Here is a 14,879-nt window from a genome sequence, read left to right on the forward strand (position 1 = left end):
CATATCATCCAGGATTGATGGAGATAAGGTGAAGTTGGGCCTGTTGACAACTTTTCCATGTTCGCAGCCGGCCTTCAGAAATGCAGCAGCCGTACCCCGAGAAGCTACCCAGGCACAGAAGTCGCCATGCCCGGCTATAACTTCGTCAAGCTCTTCGATTTCAGCTTCAATATGATCGAAGGCCTGGGGTAAATTTTCCGCCGAAGGGTTAAATTTCCCACTGCTGGCTCCAACAGAGTAAAATATCTTCTTTAATCGACCAATACAATTATTGCCAAAGTTCAAGCATTTGTCTTGAAGGCTTGTTAATGCTTTCTTCAATTCTGAGCTGGTCTGGACTTCGGCTTTAAGCTTCGAATTCAGTTCTAGCTTCTCCTGATCAAATTGTTTTGATTGATTGATAAGCTTCGAATTTAACTCTAATATTTTAGCCTCAGTTTCAGCCAGCAAGCCTTCGGTCGATTGGAGCTCGAAGTCTTTCTTTTCAATGATGGCAGTTTGCTCTTTTATTTTGCTTTCCAAGTTTTCAATTATAGCTTCGTGCTTTTTGTCCTCCAAGTCTTGTTGCATCTTCAGAGCTTTGCTCAGTAGCATGCTCTGAACAGAAACAACTTATGTTAAGTAATATTTTCATTGTTAACGGCAATAAAAACCAGAGAAAAAGGTTGTTTACCTTGAAGTTAGAATAAAACAAGCTGCCGACGATATGTTGTCGTCGGTAGCGGCTGATGTCTGTCTCTAGCTTCGGAAAACCGATACTCTTCGATAGAGTACCGATTACCTTAGCCCCAGTCTGGTCTCGAATACAGCCTAGTTTTTCATCATCTACACCCCCAAATAGGAGGGCACCTGACTTGTAGCCGCAAGACTTGGCGTAGTCTTTAAGCTCTTCTATTTCGTCCTTCGTCAGTTTTTGCCCAACTAAGTTCTGGAAAGAGTAGGCCTCGTCGTCCGAAGGGTCTTCGGCTATTTCTTTTCCTTTCTCAGGCACTGTAGCCATGGTTTTTTCAGTAATAGCACTAGCTTCTTCCGCAGCCATGTCTTCCAAAATCTTGTTGATATTTTCAATCATGGGTTCTAAGTTTGTATCTTCGGCTGTAGCGGCTTCGGTAGCCGCGACCTCCGAAGCTACGCCTTCGACGATTGCTGTACCCTCGGCAGCTGCCGTTTTTTGGATTGATGCCCTTGGCGGCGTCTTGTCGATAACCTCAGTTACCGCAATGATTCTTTGCCGTTTGGGTTTGTTTATCTTCGATTGATCCGGCTCGTCCACCTTTTCAAAAAGCTTCGTCAGTTGGAGCCCTAATGGACTTAGCTTCGTAGGCATGGGTTCAGTCATTACCTTTAAAATTTCCTCCACGTCGCTGGTAGAAGGCGGTGTGGGGGTCCCCTCTTCTTCGGGTGATTTGCGCTTCGGAGCAGATATTTTTCCTTTTTTGAGAATTTTCTTCTCCTTTGCTGGTCTTTCTTCATCCGTGATCGGAGTTTCGGCTATTCTTTTTCTTTTAAGGCCCTCGGCACCCTTGTTCAATTGTTCATAGTCTGGGTATTCGAAGCCTAGGGCGTCAAGCACTCGGTTCAACCTTCGTTTCGGTCGGGCACCGAAGGCTGCTGTCATTAGTTGATCCTCTTTTTTGGAGTAGTTCCCCAGGATTTCGTTGCACATCACTTCAACAGTCTCTAACCATTCTTTGCAGGGTTTTTTGAAGAATTTCTTGAACTTGAAATAATAGGGAAGCCGGACAAGCTCCCCCTCCTTCTTCTCTCCCTCCAGCTTCGGCATTTCCCACTCTTTTAGAGTAGGGAAAACTCTGAATGCCAAGAATTCCTGAACCAGATCCCTGGTGCCAATATGTTTTGAGATAATTTCAAATTCACCCAGAGCAGCCCAGGTGGGACCTTTTAGGTCGCCAATGTGGCATCGTGGCCTTGTCTCTCCGAAGATTAACTCTAAAGGGCTTTGTACCAGTTTTTCTTTGTCTTCGTCAACTTTTACATAAAACCACTCTGATTTCCAACCTGCTGGCCATTTGCTCCGGTAGCTGATGACAGGACATTTTGTTGTCTTCCGGTAGGCAAAATTATAACAACCGAAATTATCATGTAGCCCATCTTGTCTGGCCTTCGTTTGGTAATGTAATTCGTGAACTCGGCAGAAGCTGTCGGCAAATGGTTCCATAGCTTGGCTTCGGAGAGCCCAGATATAAACATTGAGCCTAACGATGGCGTTAGGAGTCAATTGATGAAAATAGATACCAAACTTCTTCAGTATCTCTGCAATAATACCGTGGAGAGGGAATCTAAGCCCAGCTTTTAAAAAACTCTTGAAAATAACAATCTCATCCTTCCTTGGCTTCGGGGTGGTTTCTTCTTCCCCGAAGCGGAGTAGCTTCTTCTGGTCCTTATTGAAATAACCTGCTTTCACCATCTTCGAAAGGTCAGCTTTGGAAACAGTTGATTTCCCAAAATCCAGGTGACTGGGCTTGCTGGGCATAGCAAAGTGATAGTCATCTTCGGAGTCAGTCCCTTCAATGTTTTCTTTTCCTTCGGCAGTTGTTGGGCCTGCTTCAGCAGCAGGCATTTCTTCTGTAGTCCGCAGACCGGAACGCTGCATTGCTTCGGAGATGGGCACAGTGTCTGAACATTCGGCTTCGTCTCCCTCACGTACAACTTTGGCAGTAGAGCGTATTCTCGCCATTTGATTCTAAGTTTGGGAAGTCAAAAACTTTTTCCTTTTTTCTTTTCTCCGAAGCTCTTCTTTCTGACGAAGCGGACGTTGAGAAGCACCTTCGTTCGATTTTGGGACTTAAGCTTCGGCTATGATGGAAAATTTCGGCAGCAAAACAGTGCAAATAGCAATGAATGCTGTGGTAACTTCACAACTACTTGTCAGTTTATATAGTGCTGCAGGTAAGAAGGCGAAGCGGCGGAATTGTTACACCAGGCGCGCAGTAACTTGTACCCGCTGCGCAGTGGACCGCAAGGATCAAACAGTAACTCTGCAAGGTGGGACCGACACGCGCTCGGAAGTCGGATCGTTTCTCCGCAACGAGCTCAGGGAAGGTGTTTTTTGGACCTTCGGCTTCCCGAAGCTGAAGAGGCTTTTTTCACGGGTCAAGCTCGTTACGAAGAACGATCTAGCACCGCGAAAGGGGCTACTGTTGGGGTCGTGCTTCGGTGCGCCGAAGGTCTCACACGAAGAAGCAGCTTCGGCTGAAGTCGTCTCCAAGAGATGGCCGAAGGTCCCTTTTCATGGAGCTTCGGCGTTTTAAACCGACATAGAGATAGAATGACCTTTTTATACATATAGGTCTGAGTCAATGCTGTAAACTTTTGCAAGGGGCATAATTGTAATTTGTCACAGGCTGCGACCTGTGCCTATAAATAGATGAACAGTACCTCTGTACTGTTCACGTGAATCTGTCATTTGCTTTCACATCACGCTGGTACTTTTGCCTTCCGCAGGACCGAAGGTACATTTGTAATTCAAAGTCATTTATATTCATTAATACAAGTAGAGATAATTCTATGACAATATTTAAATGTTTATTTCATATTCTATGATTTATGTGAATGCATCATTCTTCGTTGTTATGCTTACGAAGGTATGTCCTTCGTAACCTTCGTCCGAGATGCTTTATATCCCGAAGGGATATATCGTTATGGAGGACGAAGGACCTTAACACTTAACATTTTTTGTGTTGCCTTGTTCTTAATTCTTAGCATTTGAGAACAAGTCCCCAACACCCATCCCTGTGGTGCTCAGCGTTTCTTCCTCTGGTAGCTGCAGCCCTAGCTCGTCCATGGCGTTTGGGCCAAAGTTCCTTATCCCCTTCACGTCGGCCGTCCTTGTTCAGCCATGGTCACATGGTGGTGGAACACCTAGGTCCGTCCACAGTCGCTCCCTTCGTCGTTGGTGCTCGACGACCTCTGCTGCTTCTCCTCTGGTGTCCTTCCGGTGTGAGTGCCCTCACCCTTGCGGGCAGCAGCAGTAACCATGGAACATTGGAAATCTCCTCTCTGTTCCTACGTGAAGAAGCCAAACTCGCTCACGTCGCTCTCTCTCCCTGCCTGCTTGCACTCACCCTCAGCTCCCAGGCATGGAGCTCGCCCAAGCTCCGTCTCCCAGCGCTCTCCCTCACAGCCGCGCTCTCCTCCACCTGCAGCTCGCCCCCATCTCCTCCTCTCCCCATGGCGGCTCCCCCTGAATCCCACCCTGTGCGCGCTCCCTCTCCCATGGCCGCCAGTAGCGCCAGCTGAGCTCGCCCTCCCTTGTCTTCGGTTCTCCCTTCCTGCGCCAGTCCCTCCCTCGTCCCTCTTCATGCCAGCGCTGCCCTCTGATGCTCGTCGAGTCGCTCCCTGGTGGTTGCTCGCGAGTTTCCCCCAACGCTGTCAACCGCGCAGAGCCTTCACCAGCCATGGCCGTCCTGGATCTCCATGGTCGAGCTCCCCCTGCAGGATCCCCTTCTATGGCGCCTGGTCTTCTTCCCTAGCCGCCGGTCGAGTTTCCTTAGCGGTCGGTTACTCCCAGCATCAGCCAGAGCTTGCTGTCATTCCCCAACAAACCTGTGGCCGTAGGTGAGAGATTTCAGAAGTCTGTTGGATGAAGAAAAGAGAAGTGAAATTTGTGCAGCGCCCGTCAGATGTTAGGTTTAATAGGTGAGCCGTTAATCGTCGTTGTTTTCGCAACATTTCATAGGATTTTGATGTGATGCTCTATGACGATGAGCTATGTTTTCTTGTGTGTAGTTGCTGGTATATTATTTTCCTATGGGGTAGTATAGTGTGCTTTGCTCAGTAATCCGGCACATGCGTTCTAGGTGTTTGATAAAATGCATGGACCGTATACTTGTTCTATTCTAAGCATATAATCATCGTTGTTCTCCCATTTGTTAGGTCGAGTTAAACACAATACTAATTATGCTTAAAAAAACTCTCAACCAATGTTTGTCTTGAATTGGCATATGCTTTGTTAAATAGTTAGTTTTGTGTGAGTCTTAATGTTTGGTTCAGATTTCATGATTTGTGGTGAGAGGTTAATGGTTTAACTGGATCGATACCTATTAAGTAATTGAAATGATTTATAAATAGTGTATATGTTTAAAAATAGTAAATGGTGTTCTTATAGTTTTGCATGATGTTGTAGTAGCCTAATGACACTTAGAATGGTCATGCGTTTAAAAAGGTATGGAGTCTGGAATTAACTCGCTCTCACATGCTTGATTTCTTTATCAAATTATCTCTTCCGGGGTAAGTAATATATAGAACATGATCATGTGAAATTTGTGCCTTAACCATGATTGGTTATCACCTATCACTCATAAAAATACTAGTCCAAAACTGAATGTTTCCATAAAGTGTTAAAATAATATCTATTATCTAATTAAAAGAAGAACTTGTGAATGATTAGAAGAGATTGAGTTCATGCATTTTTCTTGGAAAGCTTGATTTGTGTCGTGATGTCAATTAGAAGCTTTAGGATTAAGTATGAGGGTGCAGAACTGAGTACTGGTTAGGTTTTGTCATAATCTTGCATAGGGAATCTGATTGTCCCTGAGCTAAATTTTGCTGCACACATCCTCTCCGTTGTGGTAATAATTGAGTAAAGTAAACCATGTTTTCTGTAGACATGTTATATAAGAAAGTTGTAGATAACTTCTTTATCTTACTTGTGTAAAAATTTGATGACCATAGGTTTACTAGTTTAGGAGTAAAGGGCGTTCATCTCGATCCTTAAGCTGGTCATCTTTGAAGTTTGTAAATCTCTGACTTTCTAGACCATAGTTGCCTTATTTTAGTTGTCATCTTTGAAGTTTGTAAATAAGATCTGAAAGATTTGAAGTACCAGATAACACCGATTTCATGTTCTTGGTGTGTGAACTAAAACCAAAAGGTTACCTATGCTGGTTGTGCATATTAATGAGATTCTGGATAACCTTATGCTTGTTGATTATGTAGTCTTCAATTATCTTGTTAAATCAACTTGAACAATAAAGGCTTTTTTTCAAATTATTATCCAGGAGGATAGGCTAATAACAGTTTCACTTGCAAGCAAGATGGTTGAATCTGCTAAGTTTCAGGCTATCCAGGTAACTTACTGATTTTATTTAATTAGAATTGTTAAACTAGATATAGACCCTTTTGTCTTCTCTAATTTATGCTTGCTTTCTAATCAGGCGCGCTTTTATGAGGGGAAAGAACCGATTCAGTTCTTTGTGATTATCAATCAGTGCGGGAGTGATGTCGTTGTGGTGCTTTTGAACCTATTATTAGAATGCATCAGTCAAACTCGTCTTCAGTCTAGTGGCGTTGTACTCCCATTTCAACAAACTGTAAATGATCTAGTTGTGAATGATATTATAATTGTGATGCTTTTGTGAATATATAATTGTGGTGCTTTTGTGTTTATGTGATGGATCTATGACTGTGGTATACTGATTAACTGTGTATGTCTTTATGATTTGTGTATAAAAATCTGTGATGTGTGGTGCTTAATTAAATATATATTATTATTAATAGCAACCGTAAAAAGAGCGACTTTTTGTTGGTTGCTAAATGTATAGTATGATGACTTACGGTTGGTTGCTAAATCTATAGTACAGCAACCCACGGTTGGTCGCTAAATATACAATATTAGCAATGGACGGTCGGCCGCTAAAAAGATGTCGGTCGCTAAAGCCTTTAGCGACGGCACTTACAGCGACCATCCTTATGGGTCGCTAAAAGTTTTTAGCGACCAACCGTAGGTCGCTGAAGGCCGTTTTAGCAACCAACCGTAGGTCGCTGTAAGTGAACCGTCGTGTAGTGATCATAGACTGGTATGCCTTTTGATCAACAGACTTACCTCCTTTATTGAGATCCAAGTGTCCGTCTGTTCCCATCGGTGTCTTTGCGAGCTTTGCATCCTTCATCCCAAACCTCTTGAGTAAGTCCTGAGTGTACTTCGTTTGGGAGATGAAGGTCCCTTCCTTGAGTTGCTTCACTTGGAATCCAAGGAAGTAGTTCAACTCGCCCATCATAGACATCTCGAATTTCTGCATCATCACCCTGCTAAACTCCTCACAAGACTTTTGATTAGTAGAACCAAATATTATGTCATCGACATATATTTGGCATACAAATAGATCACAATTACAAGTCTTATTAAAGAGAGTAGGACCAGCTTTTCCAACCTTGAAAGCGTTAGCAATAAGAAAATCTCTAAGGCATTCATACCATGCTCTTGGGGCTTGCTTAAGTCCATAGAGCGCCTTAGAGAGTCTATAGACGTGGTCGGGATACCTGTCATCCTCAAAGCCCGAGGGTTGTTCCACATATACTTCCTCCTTGATTGGTCCATTGAGGAAGGCACTCTTCACGTCCATTTGAAACAACTTAAACAAGTGGTGAGCAACATAGGCCAATAATATACTAATTGATTCAAGCCTAGCTACAGGAGCAGAAGTCTCCTCAAAATCCAAACCTGCGACTTGGGCATAACCTTTTGCCACAAGTCGAGCCTTGTTCCTTATCACCACACCGTGTTCATCTTGCTTGTTGTGGAACACCCACTTGGTTCCCATGATGTTTTGTTTTGGACGTGGCACCAGGCTCCATACTTCATTTCTTTTGAAGTTGTTGAGCTCTTCCTGCATGGCCAACACCCAGTCCGGATCCTGCAAGGCTTCTTATACCCTGAAAGGCTCAATAGAAGAAACAAACGAGTAATGCTCACAAAAGTTAGCTAAACATGAGCGAGTAGTTACTCCCTTGCTGATATCACCCATAATTTGGTCCACTGGATGATTCCTTTGTATTGTCGCCCAGACTTGAGTTGGAGGAGCTTGTTGTGCTTCTTCCTCCTTATCTTGTTCTCCATGTGCTCCCCCTTGATCCAAGCCTTCATCTTGAGGTACCTGTTCCTCATCTTGAGTTGGGGGATGCACTAATGTAGAGGAAGAAGGTTGATCTTGTTGTTCCTGCGGTCGCACATCACCTATCGCCATTGTTCGCATTACGACCGTTGGAACCTCATCCTCATATACATCATCAAAATCAACTTGCTCTCTTGGAGAGCCATTAGTCTCATCAAATACAATGTCTTTAGAGACTTCAACTAAACTCGATGATTTGTTGAAGACCCTATACACCTTTATATTTGAATCATAACCTAGTAAAAACCCTTCTATAGCTTTGGGAGCAAATTTCGAATGTCTACCTTTCTTTACCAAGATATAGCATTTGCTCCCAAAAACTCGAAAGTAAGAAACATTGGGTTTGTTACCGGTTAGGAGTTTGTATGATGTCTTCTTGCGGAGGAGATGAAGTTAGAGCCGGTTTATGGTATGGCAAGCTGTATTTACAACTTCCGACCAAAACCGCTCAGGTGTCTTGTATTATCCAAGCATAGTTCTCGCCATGTCGATGAGTGTCCTGTTCTTCCTATCTATCACACCATTTTGCTGTGGTGTGTAGGGAGCAGAGAACTCATGCTTGATGCCTTCCTCCTCAAGATATTCTTCTACTTGAAGGTTCTTGAACTCAGATCCATTATCGCTCCTTATTTTCTTCATTTTGAGCTCAAACTCGTTTTGAGCTCTCCTTAGGAAGCGCTTTAGAGTTCCTTGGGTTTCATATTTATCCTGCAAAAGAACACCCAAGTGAAGCGGGAAAAATCATTAATAATTATAGGACCATACTGAAAGGGAATTAGGCTTACACCTAGTTCCTAAATGATTTTGGTGGTTGAATTGCCCAACACAAATAATTGGACTAACTAGCTTGCTCTAGTGTACAAGTTATACAGATGCCAAAGGTTCACACTCAGCCGATAAAAAGACCAAGTTTTGGGGTTCAACAAAAGAGCAAAGGGATAACCGAAGTGTGCCCTGGTCTGGCGCACCGGACAGTGTCCGGTGCACCACCGGATAGTGTCCGGTGCACCAGGGGACTTCACGCTGAACTCTTCACCTTCGGGAAAATCCAGAGGCGCTCCGCTATAATTCACCGGACTGTCCGGTGTACACTGGACAGTGTCCGGTGCCCCAGGGAAGAGCGGCTCTGGAACTCGCCAGCCTCGGGAAGTTGCTCCGCTATAATTCACCGGACTGTCCGGTGTACACCGGACTGTCCGGTGAACCAGCAGAGCAACGGCTACTTCGCGCCAATGGTCACCTGCAGGCGCATTCAATGCGCGCCAGAAGCGCGCAGAAGTCAGGCACGCGCGTGACGGTGCACCGGACAATCTACAGTACTTGTCCGGTGTACACCGGACAGCCAGGCGGGCCCAGAAGTCAGAAGCTCCAACGGTCGAATCCCAACGGCCTGGTGACGTGGCTGGCGCACCGGACATGTCCGGTGTGCACCGAACTGTCCGGTGCACCATACGACAGTCAGCCACCACCAAACGGCTAGTTTGGTGGTTGGGGCTATAAATACCCCCAACCACCCCACATTCAAGTCATCCAAGTTTTCACACTTCCAACCACTTACAAGAGCTAGGCATTCAATACAAGACACACCCAAGTGATCAAATCCTCTCCAAATTCCACAAAAGCTTTAGTGACTAGTGAGAGTGATTTGTTGTGTTCTTTTGAGCTCTTGCGCTTGAATTGCTTTCTTCTTTCTCATTCTTTCTTGAGATCAATACTTACTTGTAACCAAGGCAAGAGACACCAATTGTGTGGTGGTCCTTGCGGGGAAGTTTTGTTCCCGGTTGATTTGAGAAGAGAAAGCTCACTCGGTCCGAGGGACCGTTTGAGAGAGGGAAGGGGTTGAAAAAGACCCGGCCTTTGTGGCCTCCTCAACAGGGAGTAGGTTTGCGAGAACCGAACCTCGGTAAAACAAATCTGCGTGTCACACTTCTTATTTGCTTGCGATTTGTTTTCCACCCTCTCTCGCAGACTCAATTTTATTTCTAACGCTAACTCGGCTTGTAGTTGTGATTATTTTGAGAATTTCAGTGTCGCCCTATTCACCCCCCCTCTAGGCGACTTTCAATTGGTATCAGAGCCCGGTGCTTCATTAGAGCCTAACCGCTCGAAGTGATATCGGGAGAACTCGCCAAGAAGGAGATGGAGACCGGCGACAAGCCTGCTACAAGCCACGAGAAGGCTTCATCGAAAGAGTCCCGCAACAAGGAGAAGAAGAAGGAGAAGAAGAAGGAGAAGAAGACTTCTTCTCACAAATCGCATCGGAGTGGCGACAAAATAAAGAAGATGAGGAAGGTGGTCTACTACGAGACCGAGACTTCATCACCTTCTACCTCCGGCTCCGACGCGCCCTCCATAACTTCTAAGCGCCATGAGCGCAAGAAGTTTAGTAAGATCCCCTTACATTATCCTCGTACTTCTAGACACACTCCATTACTTTCCGTTCCATTAGGCAAACCGCCAACCTTTGACGGTGAAGATTATGCTAGGTGGAGTGATTTAATGAAATTTCATCTAACCTCACTCCACAAAAGTATATGGAATGTTGTTGAGTTTGGAGCACAGGTACCATCCGTAGGGGATGAGGATTATGATGAGGACGAGGTGGCCCAAATCGAGCACTTCAACTCCCAAGCCACATCAATACTCCTCGCCTCTCTAAGTAGGGAGGAGTACAACAAGGTGCAAGGATTAAAAAGCGCCAAGGAAGTTTGGGACGTGCTCAAGACGGCGCACGAGGGTGATGAACTCACCAAGATCACCAAGCGGGAAACGATCGAGGGGGAGCTCGGTCGCTTCCGTCTTTGCCAAGGGGAGGAGCCACAAGATATGTACAACCGGCTCAAAACCTTGGTGAACCAAGTGCGCAACCTCGGGAGCAAGAAATGGGATGACCACGAGGTGGTTAAGTTTATTTTAAGATCACTTATTTTCCTTAACCCTACTCAAGTACAATTAATTCGTGGTAATCCTAGATATACACTAATGACTCCCGAGGAAGTAATCGGGAATTTTGTGAGCTTTGAATTTATGATTAAGGGCTCACGAAAGATCAACGAGCTTGACGACCCCTCCACATCCGAAGCACAACCGGTCGCATTTAAGGCAACGGAGGAGAAGAAGGAGGAGTCTACACCAAGTAGACAACCAATCGACGCCTCCAAGCTCGACAATGAGGAAATGGCGCTCGTCATCAAGAGCTTCCGCCAAATCCTCAAACAAAGGAGGGGGAAGGACTAGAAACCTCGATCCAAGAAAGTGTGTTACAAATGTGGTAAGCCCGGTCATTTTATTGCAAACTGTCCTATATCTAGTGACAGTGACAGGGGCGACGACAAGAAGGGGAGAAGAAAGGAGAAGAAGAGATACTACAAGAAGAAGGGCGGCGATGCCCATGTTTGTCGGGAGTGGGACTCCGACGAAAGCTCTAGCGACTCCTCCGACGACGAGGACGCCGCCAACATCGCCATCACCAAGGGCCTTCTCTTCCCCAACATCGGCCACAAGTGCCTCATGGCAAAGGACGGCAAAAAGAAGGTTAAATCCAAATCCTCCACTAGATATGAGTCTTCTAGTGATGAAAATGCTAGTGATGAGGAAGATAACTTACGCACTCTTTTTGCCAACCTCAACATGCAACAAAAAGAGAAACTTAATGAATTGATTAGTACCATTCATGAAAAGGATGATCTCTTGGACACCTAAGAGGACTTCCTTATTAAAGAAAATAAGAAGCATGTTAAGGTAAAAAATGCTTACGCTCTAGAAGTAGATAAATGTGAAAAACTTTCTAGTGAGCTAAGCTCTTGCCATGAAATTATTGACAACCTTAGAAATGAAAATGCTAATTTGTTAGCTAAGGTTGATTCAAATGCTTGTAATGTTTCAATTCCCAATCCTAGAAATGATAATGATGATTTGCTTGCTAGGATTGAAGAACTAAACATTTCTCTTGCTAGCCTTAGAAATGAAAATAAAAAATTGCTTGCTAAGGCTAAAGATATTGATGTTTGCAATGCTACTATTTCCGACCTTAGAACTAAGAATGATATATTGCATGCTGAGGTTGTAGAATTAAAATCTTGCAAACCCTCTACATCTACCGTTGAGCACACTTCTATTTGTACTAGATGTAGAGATGTTGATGTTAATGCTATACATGATCACATGGTTTTAATTAAACAACAAAATGATCATATAGCAAAACTAGATGCTAAAATTGCCGAGCATAACTTAGAAAACGAAAAATTTAAATTTGCTAGAAGTATGCTCTATAATGGGAGACGCCCTGGCATTAAGGATGGCATTGGCTTCCAACAGGGAGGCAATGTCAAAATTAATGCCCCTCCTAAGAAGTTGTCTAACTTTGTTAAGGGCAAGGTTCCCATGCCTCAGGATAACGAGGGTTACATTTTATACCCTGCCGGTATCCCGAGGACAAAATTAGGAGAATTCATTCTAGGAAGTCTCACTCTGGCCCTAACCATGCTTTCATGTATAAGGGTGAGACATCTAGCTCTAGGCAACCAACCCGTGCTAAGTTGCCTAAGAAGAAAACTCCTAGTGCATCAAATGAACATAGCTTTTCATTTAAAACTTTTGATGCATCATATGTTTTGACTAACAAATCCGGCAAGGTAGTTGCCAAATATGTTGGGGGCAAGCACAAGGGGTCAAAGACTTGTGTTTGGGTACCCAAAGTTCTTGTTTCTAATGCCAAAGGACCCAAAACCATTTGGGTACCTAAAGTCAAGAACTAAACATGTTTTGTAGGTTTATGCATCCGGGGGCTCAAGCTGGGTAATCGATAGCGGGCGCACAAACCACATGACAGGGGAGAAAAAGATGTTCTCCTCATACGAGAAAAACCAGGATCCCCAACGAGCTATCACATTTGGGGATGGAAACCAAGGTTTGGTCAAGGGTTTGGGTAAAATTGCTATATCTCCTGACCATTCTATTTCCAATGTTTTTCTTGTAGATTCTTTAGATTACAATTTGATTTCCGTTTCTCAATTATGCAAAATGGGCTACAACTGCCTATTCACTGATGTAGGTGTCACTGTCTTTAGAAGAAGTGATGATTCAATAGCATTTAAGGGAGTGTTAGAGGGTCAGCTATACTTAGTGAATTTTGATAGAGCTGAACTCGACACTTGCTTAATTGCTAAGACTAACATGGGCTGGCTCTGGCATCGCCGACTAGCACATGTTGGGATGAAGAACCTTCATAAGCTTCTAAAGGGAGAGCACATTTTAGGATTAACCAATGTTCATTTTGAGAAAGACAGGATATGTAGCGCATGCCAAGCAGGAAAGCAAGTTAGTGCCCATCATCCACACAAAAACATCATGACGACCGACGGGCCACTAGAGCTCCTACACATGGACCTATTCGGCCCGATCGCTTACATAAGCATCGGCGGGAGTAGGTACTGTCTAGTTATTGTGGATGATTATTCTCGCTTCACTTGGGTATTCTTTTTGCAGGAAAAATCTCATACCCAAGAGACCTTAAAGGGATTCTTGAGACGGGCTCAAAATGAGTTCAGCTTGAGGATCAAGAAAATTAGAAGCGACAACGGGACAGAGTTCAAGAACTCTCAAATTGAAGGCTTCCTTGAGGAGGAGGGCATCAAGCATGAGTTCTCTTCTCCCTACACCCCTCAACAAAATGGTGTAGTGGAGAGGAAGAATAGAACTCTATTGGACATGGCAAGAACCATGCTTGATGAGTACAAGACTTCGGATCGGTTTTGGGCCGAGGCGGTCAACACCGCCTGCTACGCCATCAACCGGTTATATCTACACTGAATCCTCAAGAAGACATCTTATGAACTCCTAACCGGTAAAAAGCCCAATATTTCATATTTTAGAGTCTTTGGTAGCAAATGCTTTATTCTTATTAAAAGAGGTAGAAAATCTAAATTTGCTCCTAAGACAGTAGAAGGCTTTTTACTAGGATATGATTCAAACACAAGGGCATATAGAGTCTTTAACAAGTCCTCTGGACAAGTTGAAGTTTCTTGTGACGTTGTGTTTGATGAGACTAACGACTCTCAAGTAGAGCAAGTTGATCTTGATGAGATAGGTATTGAAGAGGCTCCGTGCATCGCGCTAAGGAACATGTCCATTGGGGATGTGTGTCCTAAGGAATCCGAAGAGCCTCCAAATGCACAAGATCAACCATCCTCCTCCACGCAAGCATCTCCACCGACTCAAAATAAGGATGAAGCTCAAGTTGATGAAGTAGAGGATCAAGCAAATGAGCCACCTCAAGATGACAACAATGATCAAGGGGGAGATGCAAATGATCAAGACAAGGAGGATGAAGAACAAAGGCCGCCACACCCAAGAGTCCACCAAGCAATCCAACGAGATCACCCCGTCGACACCATCCTCGGCGACATTCATAAGGGGGTAACCACTAGATCTCGTGTTGCACATTTTTGTGAGCATTACTCTTTTGTTTCCTCTATTGAGCCACACAGGATAGAGGAAGCACTTAAAGATTCGGATTGGGTGGTGGCAATGCAAGAGGAGCTCAACAACTTCACTAGGAATGAGGTATGGCATTTAGTTCCACGTCCTAATCAAAATGTTGTAGGAACCAAATGGGTCTTCCGCAACAAGCAAGATGAGCATGGTGTGGTGACAAGGAACAAAGCTCGACTTGTGGCCAAAGGATACTCTCAAGTCGAAGGTTTGGATATCGGTGAAACCTATGCACCCGTAGCTAGGCTTGAGTCAATTCGTATATTATTGGCCTATGCTACTTACCATGGCTTCAAGCTTTACCAAATGGACGTGAAGAGTGCCTTCCTCAATGGACCAATCAAGGAAGAGGTCTATGTTGAGCAACCTCCCGGCTTTGAAGATAGTGAGTACCCTAACCATGTTTATAAGCTCTCTAAGGCGCTTTATGGGCTCAAGCAAGCCCCAAGAGCATGGTATGAATGCCTTAGGGAT

The 14,879-nt window shown here is 44.4% G+C and overlaps 1 long non-coding RNA gene across 1 annotated transcript; it reads left to right on the forward strand.

Annotated features, from left to right (window-relative positions):
- Positions 1 to 6,018: 6,018 nt before the first annotated feature.
- LOC109942984 (uncharacterized) lies at positions 6,019 to 6,408 on the forward strand. The gene is made up of 2 exons (XR_002265560.1): positions 6,019 to 6,089; positions 6,177 to 6,408. It is a non-coding gene; the product is annotated as an uncharacterized lncRNA (long non-coding RNA).
- The last annotated feature ends 8,471 nt before the right edge of the window (positions 6,409 to 14,879 follow it).

The sequence above is a fragment of the Zea mays genome, chromosome 10, assembly GCF_902167145.1.
Source record: "Zea mays cultivar B73 chromosome 10, Zm-B73-REFERENCE-NAM-5.0, whole genome shotgun sequence".
In the NCBI taxonomy this organism is placed as follows: Eukaryota; Viridiplantae; Streptophyta; class Magnoliopsida; order Poales; family Poaceae; genus Zea; species Zea mays.